We start from the raw sequence: 12,619 nt of genomic DNA on the forward strand, positions 1-12,619 counted from the left end.
CCTAATCCTATACTCCAATTTACTTAATCTCCATCAAAAATAGTGGTGATCCCAGTATCTTGTGGTAAAGAATAAACTGTAATAGCTTCAGAAGTTACTTGGGAAATATTTTATGTAACCTTTATCTATGCCAATTTTATCTATAGAAGGGGCAGAATACCGTCTATAAGATGTGAAGCTGATAAACTGGTGACTGATTCAAACTGGAGTAACATCCATTTTCTTGACTTTCTTCACTTATGTTTCCAATTACACAGATGTCCCTTGATGGGATTCATTTGCCTCCCAACAACTACTGGATTTATTTACTGATCCCTTCATCATGACAATTGTGTTTTTTGTTTCTGGTTTTTGGGTGCTGGATGCCCAAGCCTATCTGAGTCTGATTCCATCCTCTCCATGTTGTTAACCAATATATAATATATACATAGAAGCAGAAACAATGATTTAATAAAATAAACATTTCCCTTCTGACTTGAAACTGCTTCTTTAAAGGCCTAATCAAGCAAAGGTTTGACCAGAAATCATATCAGAATAACACTTTTAAAAGCCTTATCCAATGAGAAGCACGCAGATAACAAGCCACCATCAGAAGCCTCTCTAGAAAGGATAATGGAATTTTATAAACAAACACTGGAATAGACAATTACTATAGCTGAACCTCAACAACAGCAACCAACAAGGAGATTTCAACTCACCATCAAGAATCCAAAATCAGACTTGGAAATGAATGAGCAAGTTAAGAAACTCCTGATTGTATTTAATTACCTACTCATTCTTCTCATAATATTTGGTGGGCCTTTTATTATTTTCTTTTGTATACAAATGGAGTTGTATCAATAATTATTCAAAATATTTGTATTACTGTTTTTTGAATTCTAAAAAGCTTCCAGATACACCTAATAGAGACACAAAGGAAATTATTTCCTAGTGATGCAATTTTTACATTTTTACATTTTTTTTCATATTTTCATATTTTTTGTCATATTATTGTACTATTGAGCTAATTTCTAGCCATTCTAGCCAGCAAAACATTTTTGCCCAGTGTGAAAACTTTTAACATAAATAATTTTAATGGGGAAAAAATAGAGAATAATCATGAGCAAAATTTGGGAGTTGTAGTGAAAGGGCTGGCAACTCAGAGTTTTGCTCTTCAGCAATTCGTTAAGAAATACACAAATGTAAAAACGTTTATTGTTCCTTTGTTGATTTAGAGATAATGTATGATAAATTATGTTTATTGTACTTATGCCCATTATGCGTATTATAAATTGTTTATTAAATTGTGGAATGTTACACATGAGTACATAGTTGAAGGTTGGTTGCTAAATGCAATCAGTGTAATATTAGTAGAATATCAGGAAGAATAAATGGAATAGTTAGTGAAAAGTTCAAGGTTGAGCAAGAAGTAACACAAGGATGTACTTTGTGCCATTTATTCTTTAATATATTTATAGATGACTATGTAAGGATTGCTGTGGTGATATTGGAACTGTGATAGTTGAGAATGTGCATATAAATCTGCTTTTGTATACAATTTTTTTTCATAAACATGTATTTTTTTATTTACAAATAAAGTGGCAAATGTATCCAACACAGCTTCTTCCTTCAATCAATCTTTATTACAATCACAGACCAGCATTAGAAATAAAGGCATTAAAAGAATAATAACAACAACAACAACAACAACAACAACATAATAACATAATAATAACTTGGAACTGGATAAGATCAGGAGTACTGAAAAAAGAAACAGAAAGCTTTATTTTGGCAGCTCAAGAACAAGCCCTAGCCACAAACTGCATGAAGGCAAAAATTCAACATGTTACCACCAACAGCAAATGCCGCCTCTGCAATGAGAAAGATGAGACAGTCAACCACCTGATCAGTGGGTGCAGCAAAATTTCACAAACTGACTACCTACAACGCCATGACCGTGTTGCTAAGATCATTCACTGGAAATTGTGCCAGAAGTTTGGATTTGAGTACAGCAAAAACCACTGGGAACATCAGGTTGAGAAAGTTTTAGAGAATGAGAAACTCAAGATCTTGTGGGACTTTAGGATTCAGACTGACAGGCACTTGGTCCACAACACAATAGTTGAAAAGAAAAAGGTATGGTTCATTGACATTGCAATACCTGGTGATGCACGGATTGAAGATAAGCAGCAAGAAAAAATCACAAAGTACCGAGATTTGCAAATTGAAGTTGAGCGACTGTGGAAAAAGAAATCGTGTGTGGTCCCGATTGTAATTGGAGCCCTTGGAGCAATACTCAAAGGGCTACCCCACTATTTAGAAATTCTAAATTTGCCGGACTTGAACATTTTGACTCTACAAAAAACCACCTTACTCGGAACAGCTTATATCCTCCGACGATACCTTAACAGTTCCTAGGTCCTTGGTTAGGACTCGAGCTGCTGAGCTATTAACCAGCCTCAAAGGCTGTGACTCTCACTAAAGATTAACTAATAACAACAACAACAACAACAACAATAATAATAATAATAGAGAAAAATAAAAATAAAAGACCATCAATGGGCAGTTAGAGACTGCCTAATTTTGTGTACAGCATAACAGAATTTGGGCCCATTCAGAGAAACTCCTTCATACTGATCTGATAATAGTAGTTGCATGTTAAAGAAGTCAGTATTTCCCTTTTATTTGTCAAGAACATATTAGATAATAAGTATAAACATGGTTTGGATACATTAAATAGATACAAATAAAGGAAACATTCGGACAGGGACGGTAGGCACACTGGTGCGCTTATGCACGCCCCTTACAGACCTCTTAGGAATGGGGTGAGGTCAACAGTAGTCAGTCTTAGGTTAAAATTTTGGGGGTTTTGGGATGAAACCATAGTCAGGTAGTGCATTCCAGGCATTGACTGATACTTATTAAAGAAAATGCTTAGATAGACTATATGATGCAAAAAGGAGTACAGATCTCAAAAGAAATGTAATAAATACTAAAACAACTGTTAGAATATTTCCTATATAAGGAAAATAGGGACATTTTAAGATGCACAACTGAGCATTTATCAAAAAAAAAAAAAAAAAAAAGCACCCCACCCTCCGCAGCATTAATCTTCCAAATTCTAACTTATATGAGAGAAGTTAGACTATACTATGATTAAGGACAAATTTAGGCTCCTGTTGGACCTGCACAACTTAGAACTCTAAATAAAAACATTCCTTGGCTCCATTTGTTGAGAAAGGTATAGTTTATTAGAGAACAAGTGTATTGCAGTACTGCAAAGCCAGAACTGAAAATTGCACTCCAAATTCCCTATGTTCTACTTTTCCCTCCCTTAAACGTATCTCATTGCCACGCCACAGTAACCAATCAGGTTCAGGCAAGATGTTTTCATAATGGTTAGTTCAAGCATAGTTTGGTATGTGGCCTCCTCCTTCTTCCAGCTGGGTGACCTTGAGGCAGCATCTTGAGGAGACACAGCATTTGCTTTCGTTTCCTGAAACATTCCCCTTTCCTTCCCCTTCCCCACAATTCATGGCAATCTGTCACCACCTAGTAGCAAAGCACAAGCAAGCATAAGGTGGCAGCTGACAGCTCCCTCCATGGGGTGAAACAATGGATGCATCCTATAGATAAATCCTTTAAAAATTATTAGGTGCAGTCTTAATGTCATAGTCAGCAAAACATAGAGCAAGCAATTAATGCCACAAAATTACTTGTATCCTAATGAAAGATGTTTCTGAGGAAGAAAGACCTAGAAACAAACTTCAAAACACTCATGGTGGAGGAACATGTCCACCGTGAGGAATGTCCTCATGGTGAAAAAAGGCAATAAACGCAATAAAGAAATTGCATTCTGTCATATTAAATATGGCAACTCAGATAGTTATCCTCAGGTTTTTGAGTATACTGTATGTGTGTGTGTATGTGTATGTTATAAGTCAATATAGTGGGAAGATGATTCTGGCAGCAAAGTAATTAAGGACCAAAGGGACTTGTGTTGTGGATACGTACAATATTTATGAAAGCAATATATTTTCCTTATCTATGTCTTTCTATGTCTTTGAGCAAACCTTGATGCACAGAAAATATGGCATGCAGCTGCTCAAGAATCAGTATTTTCTCATGTATTCTTTAAAAAAAGATGTAAAGACTGTAATCTAATAAAATCAACAATGTTGTGTGCTTTTGTCTTGGAAAATGATACTAATTCACAAAAGACAACCAAGGAAAATGCACAGCAATGAAAGCACCAGTGTTTCACATGCAAAGCACAATGCAATTCAACCTACTTCCATAAAAATTTCTGCAGATACTTATGCATCTACAGAAACAACTTGATTGAAAGAGAAAGAGAAAGAGAAAGAGGAGAAACAAACAAACAAACAAACAAACAAACAAACAAACAAACAAACAAACCAGGAAAAAATCATCTATTTGCATAAAAAGGGTTTGACCTATTAAAGAAGAATGTTTAAAATACAAATTTTCCTACGTAGGTTGGTAGGTAATTGGGGAAATAATAATGAATAGATTTTTAAATAATGAATGGATCTATATTAAACTATAGAGAGCCAGTTTGCAGTAGTGATTAAGACACCAGGCTAGAAATCAGGATAATGTAAGTATTTCCACCTTATGCACAAAGTCAACTGGGTGATCTTGGACCAGTCACCCACTCTCAGCCCTAGGAATAAAAAGGCCATGGAAAAACACTTCTGGAAAAAGTTGCTAAGAAAATTAGAGACTTGCCTAAGGCAGTTGACCAGAGACAACACTGACTCGAAGACAACTCTGCCCCCCACTCCAAAATCTATTATGAATCTAGTAGCTCAAATACCAAGAGACCAGATATTAGTTGCACTCTAACAATCAAGCTTCTTTGGAAAATATTAGCTCCTTACATCCTATACAAGAAAGAATGAATGAGTACAATGTACTGATAAGAAATGTTACCTGACTAATTTATGGCTCAGTGTACCATACACATATAGAATGATTAGTCTACGGTTCTATTTGTTGTGTGAACAATGTAGGTCTACTGAACTAATTCAATAAACCATGGTTAAATAAATGAATTAGCACATTTTCCAAATTCACCCACTAGGTACGCAGCAATTAATGGGCTCATCTGGTCCCTAGGTTCAGTGGCAAACCACCTTCTATAACAGTAATTTATCCAATTTAAGAAAGGCATAATACTTCCCGACGCAAGTGTTTTATAGGCCAGAAGAAATAAACTTGTGGTTGCTCAGTTTTCCACAGAAGGAATGTCATTCAATTTTTTTGAAAAAAAATCCCACTAAATTCAATGAAACTTACTCCCAGGTAAAATCTAGAATTGCAGCATCTGAGAAAATTCTCTAGCAGTATTAGCAGAAGGGTTATACTGCATAGTAGCTTTTCATTTAAAGTTTGTCTTAACTCAATTTCTTGTCACCCCTATATAGTAAATACTCTGAATTCAGTAAAGCTGGTTCTCAGTAAGGAAATCTAACATGTAGCTTTTTTAGCACTTCCAAGAGTTACATGACGTAGCAATAATGAGAAAAAAGTCTAATCAATAGCCCTATGCACATACCTTTTTTCTTACCTTTTCACCAGATTCATTTAAAAGGAGAAGATCTTCTGGGTAAACCAACTAAACAATTAACTAATTCTAGCCCTTCAGTCCTTTTATGCATATGTGTTAATCAATCCTAACAAGATTTAAAAATAAATAGCAAAGAACAAAGATGTTAAATTTAATCTCCATTCTTTCAACTAATTTTCATAGGGCTTTCAGATCTGGTTGTAAAACCATGCCATCTACTGGTCATCTGGATTTTTACAGGTATGGTAGCTCTGCTATAATTAAAATAGCCACCAACAGCCCCTACTACCGCCTCCCGTCCTAATGCTGTCCCCACCCTGCCCCCACTGCACCACCACACCAGCCTCCGCTACCCTCTGCCATCGCCACATCACCCCTGATGTTGCTGGCGCCCCACCCCCACTATAGCAGGCCCGATTGAGACTGCTCAAGGGCTGGATGTGGCTTCCAGACCCAGGACTGGTATAGCCTGCATGTATTATTACTATTTTAAGATTTAAGAAAGAAAACGTGAAACTATTAAAAACACAACTTGGGGCAAAACTTTTTATATTTGAACAGTATAGGATGGGAATAATAGAACCTTTCCTCTAGCATGAAAACAGGGGAGTATCTTTTCATCCTACCACACAGCCTTTTATAGAAAAGAAAGTTTCCCCTCTTAAAGTCTAGAGACATAAAATCAAAATATATTCCAGTAAGTGTACATTTTGTGTTGAATAGGATTTCAAAACTATTTCTGCAGTCTTGATAGGATGTTGACATCAATCATGTCCCTTATCTTAAAGATGTGTTCATCACCTTTCATTTGTTGCCTAATCACTGCCTTTCCTTTTTGTGATCTGACTTCCTTATCTAGTTGCAACATCTTTTATATCCCTTTGGCAAATTATATTAACTGAATGTGGACTGATTTTATGTGGTGAATATTCGTTTGTTTTAAATTGTGTCAGTTGGACATCATTATATAAGCAGAGACAGAATCATTTAAAATTCAAACTCCTATTCATGGACAGAGCAGTATTCCCCCTTCCTCCGTTGGAGTCAAAATAAGATGGGGGGGAGCATTGTTTTCCAGGAAACTGAGAGATTTTATGAAGCATAAACAGTGATTAAAACACTCAATAGTCATTTTAAATTTATTTTCACTTATTATTGTAATGAGTCTTATTCCTCCTCCAGGAAGAGTTCTTCTCCCATTCTTTTTCAAAGTGCTTATTTCACTTTGGTGCTACTAAGCATTACTGTTTCTTCTCTGAAATGCTTTTACTATCTCAAATTCCTCTGGTTGATTCATCTGTCCCCTTTACTATGATAATTTGTATTTCTTCAATGGACTTGCATCTTCATATTTTCCCACAAAATCACATATGAGGATAGAACATATATATGCCAAAACACTATCACGTATACTTTCCTAAAATTAAACTTTGATTTGATCCTGTTCCCAGAATGATTCTGTCACCACCACCACCTCTTCCTTCTTTGGGAAAACAAACCTCCTACAAGGCTTAAGTGGTTTTCCGGGACTAGAGGTAGCCATTGTATGTTGAAATAAGTGGCTTGCTTCAGCGGGTGGTGTGGGGAGAACTAAAATAAAAATATTGCTACATACCTTATGAATGATTCCATTTTATTGCATAAATATAATTAAATCTGATAAAGCTACTCTTTATGCATTTAATCTACTTAATTGTTTTAAAATCTTATCATATTTTTATAGTACCTCGATGAGTAATTCATTGTACTATACATTTTAATAGATTACAGTCCATTTCATCAGATGTCTCTTCTGAAACAATTTATATCCTACAATAACTTACACTATAATTAATACATATGTTGTAAGATTCTTTGCTATTGTTTTCTCACATTGTTTTATGCATTATATTGAAAAAATATTCCTATTAATTGTCCATCAAATGTACCAATATATAAATGAAATCTAATCTATTTAACTATATGTTTTTCTACTATTGCATCCTGCCCAATGTAATTTTGCTTTTTGGTTGTTTGTGCAGTCCATACTTCTTCAGATGTAGTTGTTGATCACTTATGTTTGTTTTGTCAATAAAAGTAGTATCCTGGTATCAGCCAGATCATTAGCATGGTCCTGATACACTTAAAAACATTTAAATTTGATGGTAATTAAAATTATACCTAATAACTAATCAATGTCTATTTCTGTATTTTCATAGAAATTCCCTTAATGTCAAAAATCATAGTTCTATGAGAGACATATTTTAGTTATTTGAAATAGTAATTAAAGGTACAGCCAGGAGAAGTGTTATTGATAGCAAAAAATAAATAAATATCAACTTCTATCACAAATTATACAGTTTCTGTGTGTATACTTTACAAACTTTTTGTAAGGTTTCCAGAAAAATCTGACATAAATGAATATTGACCGTTTTCCAAAACAGAACCAAAATATGGATCCAGAAAAACTAAGACTACCTAGCTTTTAACATGATATAAATGAAGGGTAGATCTTCAGATGACTGACTGTAATTCCCAATAAATAAATACCAATAAGTTTGTGTCTAAAAATTAGATGCTAGAATCCTGGCATTGTACTAACAAAAGTGCATTTTTTATTTTTCTATGCAGAACATCACAGTGTTATAGCAAGATGCACATGTCATTGTGTGGCATAATCATGGTTTACAACAATCTGCAAACCACAATGATTCACATCACATGCCAACCCCAAAATAAGAAAATATTGTTAAAGGTTTCTGTAATGTATATACTATTTTTATAGTTACTGGGTTCAGTAGATAACTAGTTCTATCCCTGAGATACTGTGTGAAAAAATTCCAATAAAAACAAAAATAACTGAAGCCTGTTTTTCCTATTCTGCTTTCGATAATTTCTGATTTTTTTTAATCCTTGTAAAATCCTACATTAACTTGGAATCATCACAACATGTTGATTTGTACATGTTTTAAAAATAGCTAAACCTATGCTGATTTCTACCAGTACAAAAGAGAAGTAAACAGTATATTACTCATTCTCAAAATACTTATGTAAAAGAACTTTATAAATCCTCTGACTAACAAAAAAGAAAACACCTAATATAATTTAGCTCAGTTTGTAGGATCTAATATGTTCCATTTGCTACAATAGGATTTAGTCTGGATCAAGAATGAAATGGAACAATAAGCTTTCCAGAGGATGTAAACTGGACTACAATTAATCTTTTCTGTAAATTAAGGAGCATACTTGTCTCAGTCCCAGGCATATGCTGAAAGAATCCAGGAGGACTAAGAAGAAGGAGAATGAAAAGGAAGGGAAGTCAAAGTGTACAACAGTGTGCATGACAGAGAGAATATCCACCGACCCTATGGAGGTGGAAGGAGACACATAGTCCAACCCCTGCACAATGCTGGAATTTTTAAGCTGAGATCTCTATCTAGTCTTTCTTGAAAATATCCAATAAGAAATAAACAAACACAGGCACACAGAGTAAGTGTCAACACTTAAGGAGAAAATATTTTTCAGATGTACAGATAGTCCTGTACAGGAAGTCCTTGACTCATGACCACAATTGAGTCCAAAAATTCTGCTGCTAAGCAAGACAATTGTTAAGTGAATTTTGCCCCATTTTACAACCTTTCTTGCCACAGTTGTTAAATGAATCCCTGCAGTTGTTGGAAGTGTGAAAAACGGCCATAAGTCATTTTTTTCAGTGTTGTTGTAACTTCAACACATTTTCTTGTATCTTTATTTTTTTTTTGTCTGAAATCTGAATATCTGATATCTGCACGTGGAATTACACTTTTTTTGCTGAAACTGTCCCAGAATAGAAACTATATAAATGGTGAGATTGCTGAACTTACTAATAGTTTTAACATGTTCTTTGTCTTCTTTTGTTTCTTTATCCATAGACATCAGTGAAGTGTAATGACTAGGTGGACTTTGAATAGAATATTGACATTCTATTATTTGATATGTTATCCATTCTATTACTATGACTAGCAACTTGAACAGTAAAATAATTTAAAATTTGGAAAAGCACTATACTGTGTCTTTTGAGTCTTGCAAAACTTTAATATTTACTCTGGTTTTTCCCCTCCATACAGCTCAGTTGACTGCTCTTTAGATTAGATTAGATTAGATTAGATTAGATTAGATTAGATTAGATTAGAATTCTTTATTGGCCAAGTGTGATTGGACACACAAGGAATTTGTCTTTGGTGCATATGCTCTCAGTGTACATAAAAAGAAAAGATACATTTGTTAAGAATCATAAGGTACAACATTCAATGATAATCATAGGGTACAAATAAGCAGTCAAATCATACTGGGAAAAAATCAATATAAATCGTAAGGATACAGCAACAAGTTACAGTCATACAATCATAAGTGGGAGGAGATGGGCAATAGGAACAATGAGAAGATTAACATAACAGTGATGCAGACTTAGTGAATTATGCAAAATTTACCAATTATGCAAAATTGCTATACTTTGAAATTAAAAATTAATACATTTTGCATAATATAGTCATTTTAACAGTGGCTGTTAATTCTAACCAGAAGAATTTTAAATTCTTCTACCTTTCAAAGTCTTTGATATTTCTTACTTACGATACCATTTCAAACTTACAATAACAAGGTTAAAAATCGGAATAAAATATATAGGATCTTGCGAGAACGTTAATTCCGATTTTAACCGTATTATTGTAGTTTGATACGGATGAGTCAATACAAAATGCCTGCATCTACCACTGTTTGTCTTTTAATTGTACTGTTTAAACTTATTAAATATTAAATGTATCAATTTCTATCTGTGTTGTCCTCTGTTCTCCAACATTGTGATTTAATGTGCAGAAAGAAAAAAAACATTAGCCAGCCTTAAATTTATAAATTTTGGCTCATTTGGGTACATTTACCAATAATTCAAAGTTCAAAGTGTTCTCTAAAAACCCTTTATGACAAACATTACCAAGATAACAGTAAATTAAAGTTGTAGTTCAATCCATTTTAAATATTTTAGTCTTCATAAAAATCACAAAACTTATTTATAGTAAAGAACTTAAAATATATATTCTTTAAGTGGAATCAGGCAAGATTTTTGGAAGAAGAAAATAAGAATTTTCAAAAACTTGATGATTTAAAGTAATTTGAGTTTTAATCTATCTGCTATAAAAACAAAGGCTGACAATTTGGAGAATGTCTACAGTTTACAATCTTTAATTATGTTTTGTTACTGAGTTAGTCACTGAAAATGCAGGAACTGTATCCAACATTCTCTGGAGCACTGTGGGAAAAATTAAATTACTAAAATATAAAAGAAGATTCTATTAAACCAATAATATCTTCCTTAAGAATGAACTGAAACAAAAACTTAATCATTCTTTTTTTGTAGTATATAGAAAAATGTTTGCCAATCCATCTCGTACTGTAAATGGTAGAGCTTTAAACTATGGTTGGATCCAGCTAAAACTGTAAACCAAAAACCTCATTAGGCATGAATTTCTGGTTATTTTCTTTCATTTTTCTGTCCCTTTATCTTTTATTTCATTGTCATTCTCATAAGGTCAAGATAACCCTGTTGTCAGAACTTGAATATCTGAAGGAAGTCTTGGACACACTGATTTGTTTTGTTGTTGAAACAAACTGAAAAATATATCAGGAAAGTGGGTATACAAACTTATTTCATATAGAAACTTATTTCTCTCTTTATTCAGAGATACCTTGATGCTACTACAGAAAAGGCTTTTTTTCTACTGCCAAAATCTGTATTAAGTACAGGACCGTGATGGCAAACCTATGACACATGGGCCACAAGTGGCACTCAGAGCCCTCTCTGTGGGCACACGTCGCTGCGACCCGAGATATTGGCCCAACCTGGCCGTGGCCGACACCAACCTCACTAACACGAGGGCTGGCGGGGTGGGAATGGGATCCGAGAGAAGGGTACGATGGAAAGGGGGACAGGCCCACAGCTGAGGAACGAGCACGAAGTGCGGCAGTGGCTTCCTCCTCCTTCTCCTCATGTGACCCCCTGGCCGGCTGCTGCAGTGAAGGTGCATGGGGTAGGCGGGTTGACATCTTGGGTGAGGGCGATTCGGCTTTTTCCGAGCCTGATCCATGGGATGGGCATGCGAGGTTCAGCGGGGCCAGCCCCCTTTTCCCACTGCCCTGAGCTTCTTTATCTCTCCAGCTGAACAGTGCCACCAGCAGCGGTGGAATAGGAAGCGGTTGGGTACAGGAACCAATACCGTCCGTGGCCCAGGTGCGCTGCTCGCTTGCATGTGCAAGCCTTACTGTTTGAAGGCTGAACAAAGCCTTCAACTGAGCGAGGAAGCACTGCGGGACCAGGCCCTTCACACTCACATCCAGCCCGCCGGATTTCGCTGTGCTGGGGCAAGAATGAGACCCAGTCCCACGGAACCCCTTGGGCGAGGACAACGACGAAGACAAGGAGAAGAATAGTGAGCCTTTGTGCCAGCTGGCAGGAAGCAGGTCAGGAGGGGCTGGCTGGCTGGTTGGGGAGGAGGCAATCATAGTGCTTAGGTGGCTGCCACCACCAGAAGCTTGCATGCCCCGACTGAAGCTGGAATTCGCCGTGCCAGGGGAGAAATGAGAGGCCCTGCTGTCCTGCAGGGCCTGCCACTGCTTGCGTGGGGAGGATGAGGAGAAAAATGGCTGCTCAGTTGGCTCTTCCCCACCCCACCCCACCCCACCGTTGCCAGCAGCTTGAGTGTCCCGATTAAAGGAAGGAACATGCACTTGCTCAGTCTCATAAACACATACACACAGTTTGGAGAGCCCCCCACCTCTCTCTCTGTCTCTCTGTCTTGCTGTGGTGGCAGTTGCGACACTTCAGTGCCTAGCTGGCAAAGGCGCTCAGGTTAAGCCAGTGCAGGGTGTTGGGGGGCAGCTCTACACCCCCTCCCCTTGCTTCGTACTCAACTTCCCCCCCCCTCGCTGCTCAGATGTCACCCGCACCATTGCCAGCAATTTGGCTGCCCTGGCTGAAGTACAGATCGCTCTCTCTCCCATACATATACACACACATACACAATTGAATTGCTCCCT

General features: G+C 36.3%; 1 protein-coding gene across 3 annotated transcripts in view; it reads right to left on the reverse strand.

The window, feature by feature from the left end:
• SUPT3H (SPT3 homolog, SAGA and STAGA complex component) overlaps window positions 1-12,619 on the reverse strand; it is a 263,386-nt gene that overhangs the window by 123,158 nt on the left and 127,609 nt on the right. The gene's annotated exons all lie outside the window — the stretch shown is intronic.

Source organism: Pituophis catenifer, unplaced genomic scaffold (assembly GCF_029215685.1).
Source record: "Pituophis catenifer annectens isolate HBS135680 unplaced genomic scaffold, rPitCat1.0.hap2 SCAF_1, whole genome shotgun sequence".
Classification (NCBI taxonomy): Eukaryota; Metazoa; Chordata; class Lepidosauria; order Squamata; family Colubridae; genus Pituophis; species Pituophis catenifer.